The sequence below is a fragment of the Coregonus clupeaformis genome, unplaced genomic scaffold, assembly GCF_020615455.1.
Source record: "Coregonus clupeaformis isolate EN_2021a unplaced genomic scaffold, ASM2061545v1 scaf1249, whole genome shotgun sequence".
In the NCBI taxonomy this organism is placed as follows: domain Eukaryota; kingdom Metazoa; phylum Chordata; class Actinopteri; order Salmoniformes; family Salmonidae; genus Coregonus; species Coregonus clupeaformis.
This window is the reverse complement of record NW_025534703.1, coordinates 56,341-67,184: the sequence shown is the minus strand read 5'-3', so window position 1 is coordinate 67,184 and position 10,844 is coordinate 56,341.

The window sequence follows — 10,844 nt, the reverse complement described above, 5'->3', positions numbered from 1 at the left end:
TTTTAATCCATGACGGCGTAGTGTGTTACTAATGGTTTTCTTTGAGACTGTGGTCCCAGCTCTCTTCAGGTCATTGACCAGGTCCTGCCGTGTAGTTCTGGGCTGATCCCTCACCTTCCTCATGATCATTGATGCCCCACGAGGTGAGATCTTGCATGGAGCCCCCAGACCGAGGGGTGATTGACCATCATCTTGAACTTCTTCCATTTTCTAATAATTGCGCCAACAGTTGTTGCCTTCTCACCAAGCTGCTTGCCTATTGTCCTATAGCCCATCCCAGCCTTGTGCAGGTCTACAATTTTATCCCTGATGTCCTTACACAGCTCTCTGGTCTTGGCCATTGTGGAGAGGTTGGAGTCTGTTTGATTGAGTGTGTGGACAGGTGTCTTTTATAAGCAGGTAACGAGTTCAAACAGGTGCAGTTAATACAGGTAATGAGTGGAGAACAGGAGGGCTTCTTAAAGAAAAACTAACAGGTCTGTGAGAGCCGGAATTCTTACTGGTTGGTAGGTGATCAAATACTTATGTCATGCAATAAAATGCAAATGAATTACTTAAAAATCATACAATGTGATTTTCTGGATTTTTGTTTTCAGTCTCTCACAGCTGAAGTGTACCTATGATAAAAATTACAGACCTCTACATGCTTTTTAAGTAGGAAAACCTGCAAAATCGGCAGTGTATCAAATACTTGTTCTCCCCACTGTATTTCCATACTTTTTTGTTAGCTGCATGTCTGACAACTCCACCAGTCCTATTTATATCGTTTACAAAGATTATACCGCTTTTAATTTTTTATCCTAAAATATATATATTTTTAAATCAATTAGAATATTTGAGTTTAACCATACTATTTGAATTCAACTGAAATTGCAACCAACTTTCTATGGCTTGTTTTAACAATAGCGATTATTTTGGTGATCATTTCATATTCAAATAACCGAAAGTGAGAGGTTGTAATCTGAATGAAGGGGGGGGAAAGGCCTTTCTTGAACATGGGGTGAGACATTCTTACTAATCTGCTAGAGAAGCAGTTCTGACATACGTATAACTTTTGTATGACTGAAGCCTTTAGTGAGAGGTCTAATGCTTTAATATTTAACCATTTATGCCCTCTGAATTAATATTCATTATGTAAATAGGCCCGTGTCAAAGATAGTAAATGCCAAACTTCTAGGGTCCTGTCCAGAAGGATGGAGAAGGTAAGTATTTGGGTGCCCTGGCTACCACACTTCGTACAGTGTGAAGCAAACCATGCGCATATACTGTGTGACTGCGAAGTGTTGCATCTCGCTCATCTCAATATCTCCGGTGCTGCTCGTGGCAACGTCATTTTACTGAGTCTACCTGGATGTGTTATATGTTCTCCGCCAGATCAGATGCAGTAGGGATGACCAGGGATTTTCTCTTTTAAGGGTGTGAATTAGATCATTTTCCTGTCCTGCTAAGCATTCACAATTCACACAGTGTATGCATATAATATATAGAATATACTGGATAAATGTATTGGGTATATATTGGATTAGAATAATTTAGAATAAATATATATATATATATATATAGGTTCAAATGTTGGTCTTCAAAACTATAGAACCAAGGACTACTTATTTTATTCAACACACAACACTACCCTTATACACTTTGGCTCTTTCTCAGTTGTCTAAAAATCGGTTCTCTCCTTGACTGATCTGCCAATCAGTGCAGATTCAGGGGAGGAGACAAGGAGAGAAGGGATTTTTAAGCAATTGGTCTGTTTACATTTCCACAGATGACATACCAACACCACCATCTAGTGGTCAATTCTGTTTTTTTTATTACCAAGGGCTGAATATCTCAAGGGTCTCAGAGCGCTAATTTATGATCTGTTTAGCCTTTTAGATCACATTGAATAAGATTACGTGGACAGGGAGGACCTGATCCTAGATCAGCACTTTACTCTGAGACTCTTGATACACACATTGGGTGCCTTTATTTGTCTATAGCTGATTAAAAACGGTATACAACAGATTCCAAGTGAACAATTGGTGTACATTTTATTTATTGATGTACCATATTTCTCATGAAACCAAATAATGTTTTGTTAATTTATTGATTTTTCTATTCATAATTTGCATTATTTCACAATGAACTGTGTTCACTGCAGAAAAAAACCAACATTCATAAGTGATCATAAACAATATCAACTTTTTTTGTCTTCATCAGTTTGTCCAACTGAAAGTCATTCCCTCCAGCTCTACAGAGTTCAAACTCACATTATTATCATAAATACCAAACTTGTCATTAACTAGAAAATGTTATCATCAACAGTAAAAAATAAAATCAACAACAACAATGCAATTATCATCATCAACAACAAGACAATTTTAATCAACAACAATAAGAAAATCATCATCATCAACAAGAAGAAAATCCTCATATCATCAAAACTAAAATCATCATCCAGGCATATCGCTCAAGATTGACTTTGAAATTGAGTACGTTGGGGGAAATACCTTCAAAACCGGCCACGTCATTGAACAAATCACTATTAAGGTGTGATCCAATAAAAACATGTTTTAAATCTACTTAGTAATAATTTTTGATGACGTAAATTATTGAAAGTATAATCAATGTGTAATACCTCTATATGAAACAAGAAATGCATTTTTTCACAATAAAACTTACATTAGGATGAAAACGCAAAACATCATATAAAAACAAAAGCCAAGCCAACTGTTTCCCACTGAACCATGCAGTCCCTTCTAATCATTAATATGTGATCAAGGCATATCAAGCCATAGGTTAGATGGTAAGTAAATGAGATAAATATTATTATTATAATTTAAACTAAATGAACAATGTCAGACTAGATCCTTATTTACATGTGTATTGTGTTTATCTATGGACATTATCAAGTAAAACACTGAATCTGTTGGTGTTCACGTTTACTTTTCTTATTTGTAGGATTTCTGAATTTGCTTACATCTGATTAGAAAACGTTATTCCTTTTACATCAAATTCAAAGTGCTAGCTATTTCCTTATGGAACATCAGGTCTGTAAATTGCTAAGAGGTCGTATTGTTTATGAATGTATTTTATATGACTTTCTGTGATCCAGTTGTGTATTTCCAGTTCTGCACATTATTTCAAAAACTCTTGTATGGGCGACTGGCTAATTATATTTTGATTCTGTGATATATCCATGTCATGAGAGTTATTTGTAGTTGTCAAGTCTTTGAATGTCCAATTATATGTTAACATGTTGGTCAACAAGTCATAATATACAGTTGTACTCCACTTTCTTTCATGTTGAAAGACTCTTTCAAGCTCTTCATTGCATCATCAGGTGTTAATGCCTTCCAGTCCTCTGGGATATCAGCAGGAAGTTTTGAGGCTTCTCTGTCTGTAGCGATTCTCTCATTGAGTCTGGCCATCACATACTTCCAGTAGTCTGCAGCCTTGATGCTGGGATCTCCAGTTATGATCCAGTCAGGGTAATATTTCTGGTAGTCCTTGTAGGGATGACCCTTCTCTCCCGTTAGAGTGTTGATGAATAGAAAATTACTGGTCACATCAGAGGAACATATGTTAGTTACTAACTTATTTGAAGGTATGAACTTTACACCATTTAGACCTTGTGGACGATGAATAGATGAAAAGTGTTTGGCATGATCCTTCCCCCCTGCTTCACAGGGTACACCGCAGAAAGGACATTGCTTGCCACAGCCAAACAGACTGGTGAACATCTTGTCCTGAGGCTTGTATGGCAGAGATTTTAGTCTCTCTTTGATATCTCTTCCCTTGTCGTACGTAGCTGCCAGTGACTGCTCCATTTCTCTCACAAACTCGATAAGGTAGTCAGAAAACTGTTTTGTGTCTGCAGTGTTCAGAATCAAGATTGAATCTAGAGCATCCTTGAGGACCAGCTTCTCTTCAAGGGCGCTGCAGATGTTCTTAATGAATGTCTTGACATCATTTAAATTGTTTATGCCAGTTGTTTCTCTGATTGCGCCAGTGATCATCTTGACTATCTCTGCAAGATGTTTCTTCTCCAATTTCTCCAGACTGCGGTCCTTTGACAATTGTTGGACAATCTGATCAAACAGCCAGTCCTTCACAAACTTTTCATAATGCTTTATGTACCCTTTATATTTCTCATATTCTCCATCTGTCAGGAGTTGTTTCAAAATGGAGAACTGGAAGGCTGTCCGTGTGCTGTACTCCTCTGACCCTTTACCTTTCTTCACTTCATCAACCACATCAGGACCAATCATTTTGGTTACATAGTCCTGTACAGCTGGCTGTAAGAGCTTTGAGAACTCCTCAACTTTCTTTAGGCACTGGTCTTGGTTATGAAATAAGTCTTTGAACTCAGTAAGGTACTTGCTCTTAGACTGTTCCAGACAATTCCTTGGGTCATTAAGTTCAATGAAATCATAATGCATCTTCTGAAACTCTCTGGCTGCTCTGCCACAGATGTGTAGCTTCGGAGAAACCTCACATTCCTCACTGACTTTAACATTCTTGTGTTGTTGCAATGTTTCATCAATGTTGTTCAGCAGCTCTTTGATGTAAGTGTCATCGTAATCTGTTTTGTTTTCCACCTGTGTAATCAAGTCCTGACAGTGAGTTATGATGTCATCACACAACTCTTGTAGTTTATTCCTGTAATGGTCACTATTCCTGTGCATAACTAAGCCCCCAAGTTTCTTCCCTAAACCCCCAGATTCCACAGCAAATTCCTTTTTACCACAATCCACCAGATTGTTTCGAACCACCATGCTATTGACATGCCCACTCCTTGTTGAAAGATTTCCTCTTAACATAAGGAAGGCATCTTGAGCCACATCTCGTTGTGGGAGTCCTTTGAGTGCCTTATATGATAGATCATATTTTTCCTGTCTACAATTCTGAAGCAAATCTAGTACCTTTTTCTCCATTGTACTTGTCTGAGAGCTCTTGATGATGTTCAGTTCTGTCATTCCCTCTTTGATTTCAACAGTTCCTTGCAGTTTGTTTTTCACTGTGTTTTCTGTCTCTCGTCTCAGTGTTTTAGCACTGGACACGAAGTCCTCCTTGTATTTTTCCACCAGATTGACATGGCCATCTTCCTTTTCAAAGTATTTTTTTAGATTGTCTTGGATTTCCTTTTCTCCCCATGCAAGCTTCTTAGATGCTTCTCTCAACAAGTATTTTTGCACATCTTTTATGGACCTCTGGGGATATTGATCTGTCATGACAATATTGGACATTTTATTTTCAGCACTCACGATCCAGGAATACATCTCCTTCTGGAAGGCCCATTCCCAACCATTGTATTCAGAGCATAATCTGGAGTATGCATCTGCAACCAAGCTGTTTCTGAAACTGAAGATGAATTTCTCAAATTTCACTGCCTCCCACAAGCTTTGTGTCCATTTAAGGAAATCTGTAAAGTCATAATTTTCTCTTACATATTCTAAAGTCTTGCATCAAGGTCTTCTTGAAGCTGTACACCGCCTCACTGTAGCCTGCATTGACTGGAGCCATCGGGGGAGTCCCATGCCAGAGTCCTGGGATATAGCAGCTGCTTGTGTCTGGATTATACTCCATCACGTCAGTGAATTTGGTGATATTCTCCTTCTTCTCCATTCTGGCTGCTGCCTGGGTCATTTCATTCAACTGTTCCAACAACCTCTTCCTGTCCCTCATGTTGTTCTCATGAGCAGACATGTCTGACACATTCTGGTGCACAAAATGACATATCGGCTTCTTCCAATTACTGTCTATTTTGTGATGTTATTAAAACTTTAATAAAAACATTATAACGAAAATATTGTAATTTGAAGAGCTTTCATACTGTACATTTTCAAGTTTGCATCCGTTACATTGTGTAGGAAATATCCAGGAGGAAGATAATATTTTTTGTAAAGATAGGAAGATGATTTTGGTTCTCTAACGAAATCATGGTGTTCAGAATACTTTGCCCCAGTAACTAGCCACGCCCACGGGAGCTCAGAAAGAGTGTCCGCAAACGTAAACGCCCTCTTTACCAGAGTGTATAAAAGGTTGAGTTAAGAATCAACAGGTAGACTAGACAGACCTCAAGCTGCAGCTAGGTCTATATTGGTCCCGACCCTGAAAACCAACACGCGGTTGAAGACGACAAAGGAGCCTCTAACAGTCAATGCTACGGGTGAGAAAATTTTACTGGATCTAAAAAAGTGAATTTGAGTAGGACCATCCGGCTACTCTCTTCAAGCCATCGTCAACAACACTGTTCTCATCACCCCATCGACACGGATCATCGACACAGCTGATTAGCCGTCCTCAGAAGATCACTCTTCCAGAACAGGGAGAGTGAACATCACCCTGTTAGTCCACAGACTACAGAACCAGACAACTATCATCCAGAACACGAGGAGAAGACCTCATCGAGCCCTTTCCACAGAGGCCTGGGTCCAACAGAGATACACGAACTCCAACTAGTAAATACATGCATTACTTCTTACCAAACGGGCGGCAGTTCGGGCCAAGGTATTAAGATTACTGTGAGCGTAGGTCCATGTGTACCCAAGTGTTCTCTCTCTCCCTCTCTCTTTAATTCGCCGTCTTTTGGAACAAGTGTCACATTGTGTTAGTCCGCTAGGGACCTGTTTTCATTGTATTCAGTTTCTAATGCCTAACCTATACCGTGTACGTGCTTGTATCTTGTGTTATCATTTTAATTAGTTAGTAAATAAATCATTAAATCAATTTGTATGGTACGGAATGATCAGTAAGACCCGGGTTTGTGTGGATTTAAGGAGTCAACGACTTTCAGAATGAGACTTATGAGGTAATTGATTAATAAGTGACTGTTAAATGATATAAGAGATATCTAGATATCTTTAGAGTTAATTTGGGAAACGGAAACTCGTTAAACAACTTTTCCCGTGGTGCCCCAAATTCCTAATGAGTTAATTGTTACATGATTAATTTAATCGGGTAACAATTAAACATAGTTAGTTGATTTGATAAAATAACAGTCATCACATTAATGAAAGTCACGTCACGACAGTTCTGTCTTCAGGATGTTCTGGGCTGATGGCTGTTGAAGAGGGGAGGGGCATTTGAGTGAGCTGGGGCCTTTTATGGACCTGCCTCTGGGAGCCTGTCAGCTTGTGACATGATGAGAGAGGGAGAGAGGGCCTACCTGGAAGATATATTGTGATATTTTGTGCTACAAACATACTTCTATTTGAAGAGGTTTTTGACCATTCATGGACCTAATCTCAAACACTCATGAAAACATGAAACAATTATTGTTTACACTAAAGAATGTGAATTTGGTCAAATGCTTTTTGACAAGTTATATGCATGAAAATATAGATGCTTAAAAAATTTGACATTTGGAGAGATTTTTGGACACTATAGGGGCCGCCTAGGCCTTGTTATGGATACATGTCTGTAAAGATACATTGTTATAAGATATCTGCTCCATTTTTTGGGGCACATGTTGACAAGATGTTGGGGAATATTTACCCATTTTAAAGAGTACAATGACTCAAAGAGGATTCTTTTTTGATTGACTTTAAAAGGTTAAAGGTGAAACAGTTGTAAAACAGTTGTTTCAAAGACACTCCACACACATCCCAAGGCTGCAATGGCTCTTGTGTAGAGAGAGAGAGACAGAGATTTCATTATAGGTGAATTACATTTTCTTTAAAACTTTTTTTGTTTTCCTCTAAATCTTTAGTACAGAAATGTTAAAATCAATAAAAGTTTACTATGCAATATTAAACTATAACACATGTTTTTTTACTAAACCTTTATATAGTGGGTTCGATCCCCGGGACCACCCATACACAATAAAAAATGTATGCACGCATGACTGTAAGTCGCTTTGGATAAAAGCGTCTGCTAAATGGCATATTATTATTATTATTATTATTATTATTATTATTATAATTATTATTATTATTATTATATAGATCATACATATTATTATTGCACAATACTGAACTTTACTACACAATATATGTTTATATGTATAATTACTTTTTGTTCTAAAGACAGTTTTTTAAAAGTATTTTTTCTTAGAAAATACTGCATTCAGCAGGTCCCTTGTCTGCTTGTAACCCCCACAGCTTGTCACCTGACACCACCCATGCAACCAGGCCCCACACACACACATCCAAGGGGAAAGACAGAGGGAGAGAGAGATTTGTTTAATTGAAGGAAAATAAAATTTTCTTTCAAACCTTTTTATTTTCTTCTTAAATTTAGTACAGACATTTAAACAAATTACAATTATTAAAGTTTACTATGTAATATTAAACAAACTATGACACTAATGTTTATTACTGAATCTTTATATAGATCATACATGTTATTACTACACATGAGAATGCAATACATGTTTTCTTTTGTTGGAAAAAACTGTTTTTAATTCATGTCTTACTATATTCTCACTGAGCAGTACTTCAATACTATAACATACTATATACATCAAGCACACCTGAAGAGTATAAATGAAGTTACATTACTGATGTTCACTGAGCAGTACTTCAAAACATACTGTATACATCAAGCATACCTGAAGAGTATTAATGAAGTTACATTACTGATGGTCACTGATCATGAATTACACTGTATCCAAACTAATGTGTTAAAATCAATGAAGTCATTGAACAAATCACTATTTGAAGGTGTGATCAATTAAAAACATTATATTTTAAGTCTACTTTGTAATTATTCTTATTTAAGTAAATTATTTAAAAACCAATAAATGTGTAATACCTGTATATGAAACAACAAATGCATATTCTCCAAATACAAAATGGCATTAAGATTAAAATGTATAATAACAGAAACTAAATCCAAGCCAACCGTTTACTGCTACATGATGCAGTCTCTTCATAATATGTGATTAAGGCATATCAAGCCATAGGTTAGATGGCAAATGAGATAAATATTATTATTATAATTGAAAATAAATACTCAACGTCAGACTAACTCATTAGTTACCTGTGTATTGTGTTTATTTATGGACATTATCAAGTAAAACACTCTGAATCTGTTAGTTAACCTGCTTGTATTCATGTTCACTTTTCTTGCATTTTGTATGATTTCTGAATTAGCAAAAAACTCTTTGCTTACATCAACATCATGATTACATTTGTTTATTACTTGATAATAATAATGTATTAATTTCCCATAAACTCAAAGTGTTAGCCGTTTCATTACGGAACATCAGATCAGTAAATTGCCAGTATTTCACATAATTTATCAAGACTAACTCATTAGTTACCTGTGTATTGTGTTTATTTATGGACATTATCAAGTAAAACACTCAATCTGTTGGTTAACCTGTTGATGTTGATGTTCTCTTTTCTTGTTTGTAGGATTTCTGAATTAATTTGCTGATGTACTTTATGATTCGAATATTGTATTCCTTTCACATAAAATTCAATGTGTTCGCTATTTCATTATGGAACATCAGATCTGTAAATTGCTAAGAGGTCATATTGTTTATGAATGTATTTGCAAGTATTACTTTCTGTGATCCAGTTGTGTATTTCCAGATCTGCACATTATTTCAACAACTTGTGTGGGCGACTGCGGCCGCGACCGGAAGACTCATGGGCGGCGCACAATTGGCCCAGCGTCGTCCAGGGTAGGGGAGGGAATGGCCGGCAGGGATGTAGCTCAGTTGATAGAGCATGGTAATTGCAACGCCAGGGTTGTGGGTTCGATTCCCACGGGGGGCCAGTATAAATAAATATATATATGTATTCACTAACTGTAAGTCGCTCTGGATAAGAGCGTCTGCTAAATGACTAAAATGTAAATATATCCATGTAATGAGAGTTATTTCTGGTTGTCAAGTCTTTGAATGTTCAATTATATGTTAACATGTTGGTCAACAAGAGTCATTATCTACAGTAGTACTCCACTTTATGTCATGTTGAAAGACTCGTTCAAGCTCTTCATTGCATCATCAGGTGTTAATGCCTTCCAGTCCTCTGGGATATCAGCAGGGAGTGCCTTTCTGTCTTTAGCGATTCTCTCAATGAATGTGGCCATCACATACTTCCAGTAGTCTGAAGCCTTGATGCTGGAATCTCCAATTATGATCCAGTCAGGGTAATATTTCTGGTAGTCCTTGTAGGGATGACCCTTCTCTCCCGTTAGAGTGTTGATGAATAGAACATTACTGGTCACGTCAGAGGAACATATGTTAATTACTAACTTATTTGTAGGTCTGAACTTTACACCATTTAGACCTTGTGGACGATGAATAGATGAAAAGTGTTTGGCATGATCCTTGCCCCCTGCTTCACAGGGTACACCGCAGAAAGGACATTGCTTGCCACAGCCAAACAGACTGGTGAACATCTTGTCCTGAGGCTTGTATGGCAGAGATTTTAGTCTCTCTTTGATATCTCTTCCCTTGTCGTACGTAGCTGCCAGTGACTGCTCCATTTCTCTCACAAACTCGATAAGGTAGTCAGAAAACTGTTTTGTGTCTGCAGTGTTCAGAATCAAGATTGAATCTAGAGCATCCTTGAGGACCAGCTTCTCTTCAAGGGCGCTGCAGATGTTCTTAATGAATGTCTTGACATCATTTAAATTGATTATGCCAGTTGTTTCTCTGATTGCGCCAGTGATCATCTTGACTATCTCTGCAAGATGTTTCTTCTCCAATTTATCCAGACTGCGGTCCTTTGACAATTGTTGGACAATCTGATCAAACAGCCAGTCCTTCACAAACTTTTCATAATGCTTTATGTACCCTTTATATTTCTCATATTCTCCATCTGTCAGGAGTTGTTTCAAAATGGAGAACTGGAAGGCCGTCCGTGTGCTGTACTCCTCTGACCCTTTACCTTTCTTCACTTCAT